Source organism: Sitophilus oryzae, unplaced genomic scaffold (genome assembly GCF_002938485.1).
Source record: "Sitophilus oryzae breed Bouriz unplaced genomic scaffold, Soryzae_2.0 scaffold_1227_pilon_pilon, whole genome shotgun sequence".
Taxonomy (NCBI): domain Eukaryota; kingdom Metazoa; phylum Arthropoda; class Insecta; order Coleoptera; family Curculionidae; genus Sitophilus; species Sitophilus oryzae.
Window position 1 is genome coordinate 268,150 of NW_022145868.1, and position 11,440 is coordinate 279,589.

The 11,440-nt window shown below is 31.2% G+C and overlaps 1 protein-coding gene across 13 annotated transcripts in view; it reads right to left on the reverse strand.

Moving 5' to 3' along the window:
- LOC115874105 (coiled-coil domain-containing protein CG32809) overlaps window positions 1-10,849 on the reverse strand; it is a 278,991-nt gene extending 268,142 nt beyond the window's left edge. For 7 of the 13 annotated variants that reach the window (XM_030889190.1, XM_030889184.1, XM_030889186.1 and 4 more), the window contains exon 1: window positions 10,575-10,848. The gene's annotated coding sequence lies outside the window, so the exon portion shown is untranslated. Of the gene's footprint in view, window positions 1-10,574 lie in introns of all 13 variants that reach the window. The other 6 variants (XM_030889193.1, XM_030889192.1, XM_030889191.1 and 3 more) reach the window with 2 other exon arrangements.
- Between the last annotated feature and the right edge of the window lie 591 nt (window positions 10,850-11,440).

Below are 11,440 nucleotides of genomic sequence, written 5' to 3' on the forward strand. Positions count from 1 at the left end.
AGGATGATTCACGGTACACCGTGACGGGCCGGAGCCGTGCGACGGTGAAGGCACGGCCAAACATTGTCAAATGTTATTTATACTTATACATTCATGCTAAGCCGAGCACGGTCCGAGCTTCGCCGGAACGCGTCTGTGCCCCGTCCAAGAAATGTCGGTGTACATTTTTCCTCGGATCCGCTACGTTCCGGCCCCGTTGCGGCAAACATAAATGAGCCGCCGCGGCTAAATACTTCGTTCGTCTACGGGCCTATAGCGAGTGTTTTCTAGCAGTATTGCCGCACCCAACTTTTAGCGCGTACCACATTATAAACTAAAAATGTTCCACTTTGGTACAATTTTTTAAAGCACAACAAAATACATCTGCAAATGACTTTAACCGGTTTGGTCGTTGTGAATTTCTTCATAAATTTCTACATAAAAAACTTCCTGGAGAAAGACACAAATCGAGACGAAAAACATGAAATAGAAATTCAGAAAACCCAAGTATAAGTATAGGTTGAAGAAATGTAAGTAATTCTAATACTACACACGATACTTGGAAAACTTAAATTTTATTAAAAAAAACGCAAATATAGAAGCATGTTAGAAACAGCAAATTTTTAAGTTTTTTCTTCGGGTTATTTAATATAGGCAACCCTATAGACATTACAACGTTTATAATACGTCGTTAATTAATGCGGATTGTCTCCAAATGGTATCGGTAAGCGCGTTTAATGTAATATCAACGACGATAATTATTAAATATCTATTCATTTTCGGTGCGCGTGGGAAATAATTATTGTACCAAATCATCCTGGATTTGAAAACGTAGTACCACTGTACCAAATAGAATTAAAAGTATCAAATTTGTTACAAATGTACCACTGCGGCAATACCATAACTTGGTATACTGATGCTTCCAAAACCAATACGGGAACAGGGATCGGAGTGTTTGGGCCAAGAGCTAATTACTCCGAACCAATGGACACTTACCCTAGTATCCTACAGGCAGAAATCTACGCTATCGAGAGATGCGTACAACTTATCTTAGATAGGAACTATCGGAAACAAGAAATAGCCATCTTATCTGATAGTCAAGCAGCATTAAAGGCGATCAACTCAGTATCAATCAATTCGAAATTGGTCAAAGAATGCATAGAGAAGATAGAGCATAGAAAGAATGCATAAAGTCCTCCTACACTGGGTGCCTGCTCACCAAGGGATAGAAGGCAATGAAAAAGCAAATAATCTAGCTAGGAAAGGAGCGAACACTCCACTAACTGGACCAGAACCGTTCTGCTTTCCAAGTGGTAACCAACTCAAGGCGGAACTCAAGAACTTGGAAGATTCCATCCGCAACTTGGAATGGAAATCTTGCAATGGTCTAGGACACTCGAAGAAGTTTCTGAGGGCTTATGATCAAGAAAAATCACAGATCTTCCTGGGTCTGAGTAAGAACAATCTTCGGATTGTCACGGGGTTTTTAACAGGACACTGTCTGCTCAATGAACACCTCAGTAGATTGAAACTAAGAAGAAACGGCGAATGCAGATTCTGTGGGGAAGATGGTGAAACACCAGTACACCTCATCACTGAGTGCGCCGAGACGACAACCATTCGTGCCATGAATTTTGGTACGACTGATATTGGAGATGGAGAACTACCCTCTATAAAACCGTCCCAGATACTGGCTTTTGTCAAAGCCCTGGGACTGTATGATGAGTTATGATTCAAGAAAGGGGGACACAATGGATCTGTAAGGTCGAAGTGATTAACCCCCCTCCCACTCATTCTAAATTCTAAAAAAACCACTGCGGCAACACTGTTTTCTAGAATATAATCGGCACGGACATGATCCCCGTTGTCCACTCGGTGTTGCATATATTGAAGGTCCGGACGTGGCTCGGTGTCTACTTTACGGAACGTGCCCGGCTCGGGTACTGTCCGGTGTACCGTGAATCATCCTTTATTCTACCTCTACCTGTCGGTGTAAAGCAATTAAAAATTAAAATCGATTGTTCCAAGCTTCGATTTCCTATCTGAATACATATTTATAGAGACGAACCCTTGTTATCGGAGGAGTAAAACAGCAGCATTAATTTTTAAAAAATTTGAATGAATAAAATCGATTGTAGGGCGACAGGACGGAAAAAGGGACCTTAGCCGGGAAACTAGGTCGTGTTGGGGCTTATGTGGAAGGGGGCTGTTTAATATTAATTGCCTCTAAGCTGCCTCACTTGCCTTTATGCGACAGTCTGTATCAAAAAGAAATTCTTTCAGACAAATTTTAATATGAACTTTTATTTTACTATTTTTCCGTGACATTATTTTCTTTGTTGATTTTTATTTTGTGACCTTCCAGATATAATTTCGTTAAAAATATACATAGGTTTATAGTTTGATAATACAAATTGGCAATCGAAAATATTTTTTATGCAAAAATACCTACTATCCAGAAATACAGGGTGTCCCAGAAATAAGTGCAAATATTTTAACTGGTAGTATAGTTCAACCCCAGAAACACGCCTATGAGGTTTATTTCGCATAAAATAATTTGAAAATTCAAATTTTTTTTGGAAATGTTTTAAGTTTTTACTTAAAAAACATAATTTCTTGATAATATGAAAACATAGGTATTAGATTAAATTTACAAGAAAGAAAATCCAGAAAAGATCCAGTGGTTCTCAAAATTTTATCAAAAAATATTTTTTTGGAAATTTTCAAAGTAAAATAACTCCGTTATTTCGGACTTATTTGAAAAACGACAAAGAGAAAATATGTTTCTTTTATCGAGACCGACCACCTCTTAAAATATTTGCACTGATTTCTGGGACACCCTGTATAACAAATAAAGACATATTTTTGTTTGTTTAAGGGAAAGTTAAAATTAGTAGCCATCAAAAATATTGCTGACTTTTATATACTGATATCTCAAAAACTTATTGTACGTACCGTACTTGTAAATAATTTCAAAATTATACAGGGTCCGGCAAAATTACGTCGGGGATCTGTATCTCGTATAATAAAAAACTTAGGAATTTTGCATCAGTGCAAACCTAAAGTATGAATTGGGATATATTTCAGGAAAATATTTTAACTTCTACAGGGTGGCTCAAAAAAGTGTGAGTGGATCGCGATGGTTTTTTTTAAATAGTATATTATATATCGTACAGCGAAAATCCACTCTCACATTTCTCCAATCCAAGTCACATTTTTGGTTGAATTGGATTAAACACACCACTATGTCCAGTTTTTCACAAAAATTTTGAAATACTTTAAATACAAAATATGTTCATTTTTTTATTCTCCTTCAAACAAAGGGATAATATACAGGGTGTTCCATTAAAAAAAACAAAAAAAAACTATTTTATATTTTAGAAAGTTTAGCATAGAATTTTGAACACCTTGTAATGTTTAAGATTACGATTTTTATAGGAAAGAATAAAATATATTGATTTCAGGACATTTCTTAGATTTTAATAATTTTTTAAAAAGAAAGGCCGAAAAAAAATATATTTTTTATTTATATCTTTGAAACTATCAAAACATACTTGATAATATTCTAGGATTATGTAAAGTGATCAGAAGGGAAGCCAAAAATGCAATAATATACAGGGTGTTCTATTAAAAAAAGTCATCGCGATCCACTCACACTTTTTAGAGCCCCCTGTATATTTTCCTGAAATACATCCTAATACATACTTTAGGTCTGCACTTAAAGAAAATTCTTAAGTTTTTTTTATTATAGGAGCTATAGACGACTATTGCCGGACACAGTACAAGTTCTTTGTATTAATAGTAATATTCTGAACATTATAAAAGAAAAATTGTTTTACCATTTTTGGTTTCGTAAACATATAAAAAAAAGTTTTTTCTCTCTTACGTACTTTTTTATTTCTAAACAACTAACAAGGCAGAAACTTTATTGTAAGAATATACAAACTTTTAAAAAGTGTATTTTTCTTTGAGAAACTCACAATTCTCTTGTAATTTCTTGTCGCTTGCCTGTGTCGTTGAAATAAAAGTAATATCTCCCTTATTTTGTAAACGAAAAAGTTGTCATATCATATTTCTCGACAATTGTAAATCGTAGTTTTGAAGAAAACCTGTGTCACACAATGTCACAAATTGTTATTTTATTTCATTTTCATATTTTCGTTTGTGTGACGATTGAGTCAGTGTTTTGCTAAGTCTAATATTTATTTATTTACAAATATGGAAGTATAACAGATTACAATTCAGTAGGTTTTATTAAGTTATGCGTTTTTTGAAAAGATAAATTGTGAAAAGCAGTGATTTTTTTTTGGTAGATACAGGGTTGTTTACCGCATAAAACCCGGAGTATTGTAGCTAAAAGATTAGATTTTTACAAATTGTAAGTTTTGGGTTCGTTGAAGGACTATTAGAGCGAAAATTTTAAAATATTTTTACAAGATACATAGTGTCCCAAATAAATAAAAAATATCAAAGTTGCATTTTTTTAAATGAAACACACTGTATATTATTCTATTTTTAGATTCTACGATTGAAATAAAGATAAATTTGATTAAGGTTTATCACGCTTAAGCCTTACCGTTTTTGAAATATTTTCAATTTTATGAAACTGCAGTAAAAATTTAAAGGCTTCGTTTCTCCAACGGTATCTAAGTTTTTAATACTAAATATTTACTGAAGTTTATTTATTGATCAGATATTGTGTTACAATAATAAACAAAACACTACCTTATACAGAGTGTCTAAAAATTTATATTAAATAATTACTAGTTTTAAACGGCAATAACTTGTTTAATTTAAATAGAACGCCCTGTAAATTTTAAGAAAATCAGATGCACAATTTAATTGACTATCAAATTGTATTTTACCATTTTTTACCTCTCTTCAAGTTTTCGTAGAAAATGCATTTTCTTATAATTTAACCTCATTTATTACTATACCCATGGAATATTGACATTTTAGATTATTTTTAAAGATGTAACAAATTCTCAAAAATTACAGATAATAATATTGTCGATATTTCATTAAAAAATAAAAAAAAACTGTTTAAATATTTTTTGTTAAAGAGGATCAATTAATATGATCCCAGTATACAAACTACATTAATTGACTGTTTACGTTGATTAATAAAAATTGCTCTAAGTACTAAAAAACCGAATTTTTTATGTGTATTAGACACTGTGGTAAAAAGTAACACCTTATAAATGTTATTTCATTTATTGACGAATGCATATTTATAACAACAGAGACGTTCATTTTCGTAACTTATTATTATATTGATTTTTAAGTCAAATCCACATTTATTTAGAATATTTTATTAATAATTAAAACAATTAAGTATGCAATTAACTAATTTTTGGGCGGAATAATAGTGGTCTATTTAATTGGTATACTCTTTTACAAAGATTTAAATAGTTTTTTTTTGTAAACAAATGGGCTTGAAATATTATTATTTTTACCACCTGTACATTTTGTACATATTATGTTACTTTAAAAAAATTTAAAATGTTAATATTCCATGGGTATAGTGATAAATGAGGTCTAAATTATAAGAAAATGTATTTTCTACGAAAATTTGAAGAGGTAGGTAAAAAATGGTATAATACAATTTGATAGACAATTAAATTGTGCATCTGATTCACGTAAAATATATAGGGCGGTCTTAATTTTTTTACTGCAATTTCACAAAATTGAAAATATTTCAAAACGGTAAGGTTTAAGTGTGATAAATCTTAATTAAATTTACCTTTATTTCAATCGCAGAATCTAAAAATAGAATAATATACAGAGTGTTCCATTTAAAAAAATGCAACTATAATATTTTTACTTATTTGGGACACTCTATATCTTGTAAAATTATTTTTAAATTGTAGCTCTAATAGTCCTTCAACGAACCCAAAACTTACAATTTGTAAAAATCTAATCGTTTAGCTACAATACTCCGTGTCGTATGTGGTGAACAACGCTTTATAAATTATAATACAAAACACAAAAAATACAGAAACATCTTGTTTCTGTATTTTTTTACATTGTGCCTTTACCAATTAATAAAAAAAGAGACATTGATAAATGGATATAGCCCCAAATACGTAGTGTTATTGAAATCGAATAAAATATAACCGGTCAATGTCTTGTTCCCGGGGGAATACGTGGGATATTCGAGGTGCGTGAGCTATCTAATCTCTTGTCCTAACTAATGTTGAAGGGAGTGACATAGTAGGCGTAGTGTCACCCTCAAAGGACCCTATTACCCTCATGTGACACATTAAATTACGTGTCCAATATATAACCAAAAAAGTTTATCAATAGCTCAGAGAATATACCGGGTGCGGCTCGAAAGTGGCTCACCCCTATAACTTTTTTATTTTTTTAGATAAAAAAAAACAGATTTAGTATGTTAGTATATGACACATTTGGTCACTTTCTGTTTCACCGGATATGACTACAACTTTTGATTTTGAAATAGCACCCTCGGTATATTTCTAGTTTATTCGATAGAAAATGACACTCTGAATAGAATGACATATCATATGTCAACTTTTGATATTTTTGCTTAAAAAAATCGTATTTCAAATATCAATCTGGTCTGTGTTAAAAACACTAATTTTTAATCAAGGAGCCTTGGAAAAATAATTTTAATCGTCTAATTTTTTTCGTGTCTTGTCCTGGTTGGTTAAAAGATGCCCAAATCGTATTTTTAATCATATGCGAAAATGTCAAAAGTTGACATATAAAAAAATACCGAGGGTGCTATTTAAAAATCAAAATCAAAGTAGTCATTTCCGGTCCAACAGGTAGTGACCAAAAACAATTGAATACGTCAATTAATCCTAATTTATCTCATATACTAACATATCAAATCTCGTTTTTTAATCCGAAAATATAAAAAAGTTATAGAGATGAGTAACTTTTGAGACGCACCCGGTATAAAGAAACTAATAATTTATTTTAATTTAATGTATATTATAATTTCTAGAGATTTAGTTTTATTTTTTTACAGCAGACATATTTTTTTAGAAACATTCGGTATTAATTCTGTAGTACTAAAGCAAAACCCGATATGTTAATATTATTTCCCCATAGACATATCGGGTTTTGCCCTAGTACCACAGAATTGATGTCTATTTTACTTGTTTACATCAAAAATGAAGTTTCTAGAGGCCGTATATTGGCTAACAAATCTTAAAAAATCCAGCAACTTTACGTTAATAATGAAAGTTTCTGGTTAAAGTTTCTCTATATAAGAATATAAAGAAAGTCATAAGTTCTTTCTTGTTTTTAGTGCTAAAATGTTTATAATAATTTAATAAATCTACAGAATGTAGTTTTATGTATTTTACAGCAAATGTATTTTTTTCAGGAATATGATAGATCAAAACAGCTATTGTACTTTTTTACATCAAGAACGAAGAAAGCATATTATGTGGGTTACAAAAATCTCTCGAAAAATGGTAAGTAGCTTATTTTCAATATTAAAAAAAAAACTAAGCCCTCTACTACATAATATAACGTTTATCTCCATTTTAAGCCCGAAGTTCTTTTTTTAGTGGATACTATACTATACTGAGTCATTTTCTACCAAATTCAAAAAAGAAATAATTTTGGGTACCTAAAGTTTTCACAAAAGTTGAAAAAATTTTTTAGGTTACTTTTTCTTGAATTTCATATTTATATCATGATTTATCATCTAAATTACATATCCAGATTTATATCTAACTAAGTTTTGTATTTCTTGTTTCCTTAAAATAGTTTTTTTTTCATTTATTTTTTGTGCTCTTCTATAACCTGACTTCTAAACAACAATAACGCACTCTGCAATAAACAACATTCATGTCAGTGAAGAAAATAAGAGCAAAAAGGAAATACTAACGAAAGGGCAACGAATATTTACTGTAATTGTTCTGTGGATCGCAATAAAGGCGAAAAGAAAAATACAAGCGTTATAAAAGATGGGATAAAGGTGGTTCTTCTTGTTTAAAAATAGAGAAGAGCAAGGTACTTGTTCGTTTTTTCTTAAAATCATACTATATACTAACTATTCCTGAATGTTATAAAAAATCTATTGTAATATTCAGTTCATTTAATTTAATTTTATGAAGGTTTAGTTGTCTAGCATAATTTAAAATGTGTAAATTTTATTTGTTTTTTTCCCCCCTTTTATGTAGATAGCTTTCCATATAATAATGTCTTTAGAGTGTTTGATATCAAAATGATTTTTTTTAAGATTATTGGATATGTCAATGTCAGTAAGTATTTTGCTCGACATTAACAATCCCAGAAACATCAAAATTAAAAATGCTTAAAACTGAAAATATGTGATTTATGTAAAAAATACTGGTTTACAAACCAACAGTGACAAAATTATGATTTTGTATTTTATATTCTTTACTTGGAACTGATTTTCTGTTCCAATAGAATATGTTGCGTATCATATAATTAAAATATTTTAAAATACTAAAATATTTTAAATAATTTTAATTGATATGCTTATGACCTCAACTGACTTTTGTTTACGGAATTTTTTGTAATGTAACAAATAACAAGTGACAACTTGTTATTTCCATCCCTCTGGAAGATTAAAAGAATATAGAAAAAAATATAAGAAATATTACTTTTTCGCTTTTATACAGGATGAGTGTTAAATAAGTGCAAATATTTTTAGAGGTGGACTATTTCGACACCAGGAACACGCCAGTGAGTTGATTTTCGTGTTTTTTTAATTTTGTATTTTTCAAAAAAAAACGGAATTTTTATTTTTTTTTTGAGTTAAAAACGTAATATTTTGATAATATAGCAACATGGGCTGTGTAGATTTAATTTAAAAGAAGAAAAAAATCAGAAAAAATCCAGTAGTTCTCAAAATTTAAGCAAAAAATCATTTATTTTAGTACTAAGTAAAATAACTTCCCTATTTTGGACTTATTAGAAACACGGCAAACTGAAAATATAATAAGACTCACCCTATATAATATTACTCAGCTAAACGTCCCCATAAATCTCTATAAAAAATATATAAAACCCGGTATTAGAACGTTTACTTTCTTAGTAAGATTATATCACATCGCAAACTAGTATACGTTTTCTTGACGTAATGGTGAAGTACGCTGTCGTACCATACTTTTGATTTAGTTTTTTCCTTGTAAACATTTTATTACTGGTGAAGTATTTTATTTTGTTGTGTCTTTTCCTTTTTTATCTTATTTATTCTATGTACTTTTTTTCGTTTTTCTCTTTTTTTATCATGATGCATAAAATTTTTGTTTTTTAAAATACAATTTTTTTTGTACTTTTTAGTTGTCCAGTAGTTATATTTTAGATCTATGTTTAGAGAGATGTTTGTAGACAACAAAAATACAGATTGAGTCGTTAATAAGTGCAAATATATTCAATGCTGGTAGATCTCGATAAAAGAAACATATTTTCTCTTTACCGTTTTTCGAATAAATTCAAAATAAGCGAGTTATTTTACTTCGAGAATTTCCAAAAAAACTGATTTTTTACGAAAATTTTGAGAACCACTGGATCTTTTCTTTATTTTTCTTCTTGTAAATTTAATCCACTACCTACATATGTTGCCCTATTATTAACAAATCATGTTTTTTAACCGAAAACTAAAAAAATCCAATTTTTTTTTTCAAAAAATTCCAAATTTACATTTTTTTTGCGAAAAAACCTGTCGTGTTTCTGGGGTAGAAATATACTCATTAGCGTAACTACAGTGGTGACCGGGGTGGCGCCCCCCCCCCCCTAGGTACTGCTGGGCACCTCCCAGGGAAATCTTGAATTATGGCTCTTGGCTACGTATTAATTTTTATTTGCTTGTGATGTAGTAAAAATTACGTTTTCTAGTTTTGTTTAGTTAAAATTATTTTGTTGTGTTCAAAAAATGTGTTAATTTTTATTTTTTTTAAAAATTCGTAGGTATTTAAGTAATCTACAGGAACACGGTTTGATAACCAAGTCTATAAAATTTATCGATAGAGAAATTCATGTAAAACGTTTTATTCAAAAAATGTGTTTTTTAATATTATTCTTCATTTTTTCACGCTAATGGATATACTACCCCTAAAAATAGTTGCATTTATTTAAGACTCACCCTGTATAATAGATGGACATGCAATTAGATAGAAAAATAGAGAAACTATGAACAATAGAATAAGATAAATTTGTTTATTTACAATGAAGCAACTGCAAAATGGAATTACAGAAACGTTGCATGATAAAAGCTAAAGAAGGATATGTCTCCAAAACTATAGTCCAGAAATTTGAATCTAGATCCTTATAATACACTATTTGTATAAAATGTACTAAAGAAAAACTAATAATAATTAATATTTCTTTACTCAGCTACACAAATTCTACCAAAAAACTTTTAGCATAAACGTTTTATTAGTCTATATATTCTTGACGTGATGGTGAAGTACTTTTAATCGTACTAATTTCTGTTTACTTTCTCAATACGAACAGTTTCATGTTTATTTCTAGCTGGGTGTTTCTAAACAACCTAAGCTACAAACGACAAAAAAAATTGGTTGCAATACATGCAGTTCGCGAAGAAAAAGCTCTATATATACAATGAAACAGCATCAAATACTTACTGGGCTCATTTTGGGGGAAGACGGGCAACAAACAAAAACACAGAAACGTTACAAGATTAAGGTTAATGGTGTGTGGGTCTGTCTCTAAAACTACTCTGGAAATTTGGATACAGGTCCTCTAAAATACTTTACGCGCTATATATGTACAAAAGCTACGGTCGATAAAGGCAAAATACAACAGAATAAGCATCTGTCTCGAATATCCTTGGAAAACAACACGTAGCACTTGGTGCTACCGCGGCAGATACGTATCCCGATTCAGGCTGGCACACGCAGCATCCTGCCGAAGCCGTGACGTAACTGCAAAGGATAATCGATAGCAACGCCATGTGCCGTGTGCGGCGTTCGCGGGAAGCTGGCGAACGAGGAGGGTGAACGCCCTAACCTACCGCTACCATTTGCGGGAGCGCCGGGAGTGGCCGGGAGTGTGTCACCCCCCCTTTCTCTCCTCTAGGACCCTGTGGAGTAAAGGTTTCGGCATACGTCATCGGATGTTGGAGAGACAAATTGCACAGATCGGAATGGAGAGTGGCGATCGTATATATCCACTCTTGAAGTCAATGACTATGATTTTTTGGATGTGGGAGACAATGATTCGGTATTGTTAAAATGGTGAAACACCAGAAAACTTTGAAGTGTTTCTAATGTACAGGGTGGCGCCTTTCATACGTCACGGAAGCTCCAAGGAGAACGGTAGTTTATATCGAAATGAAAACTTGGCAGCGTATATAAGTTAACTGAAAGCATTTTATAAAAATATATAGATATATACACGGTGTCCTTAAAAAATGTTACACATTAAAGTTGTGTTTTTTCTAATGGAACACCCTATATATTAATTGATTTTCGGATTCTAGGAAAAAAAT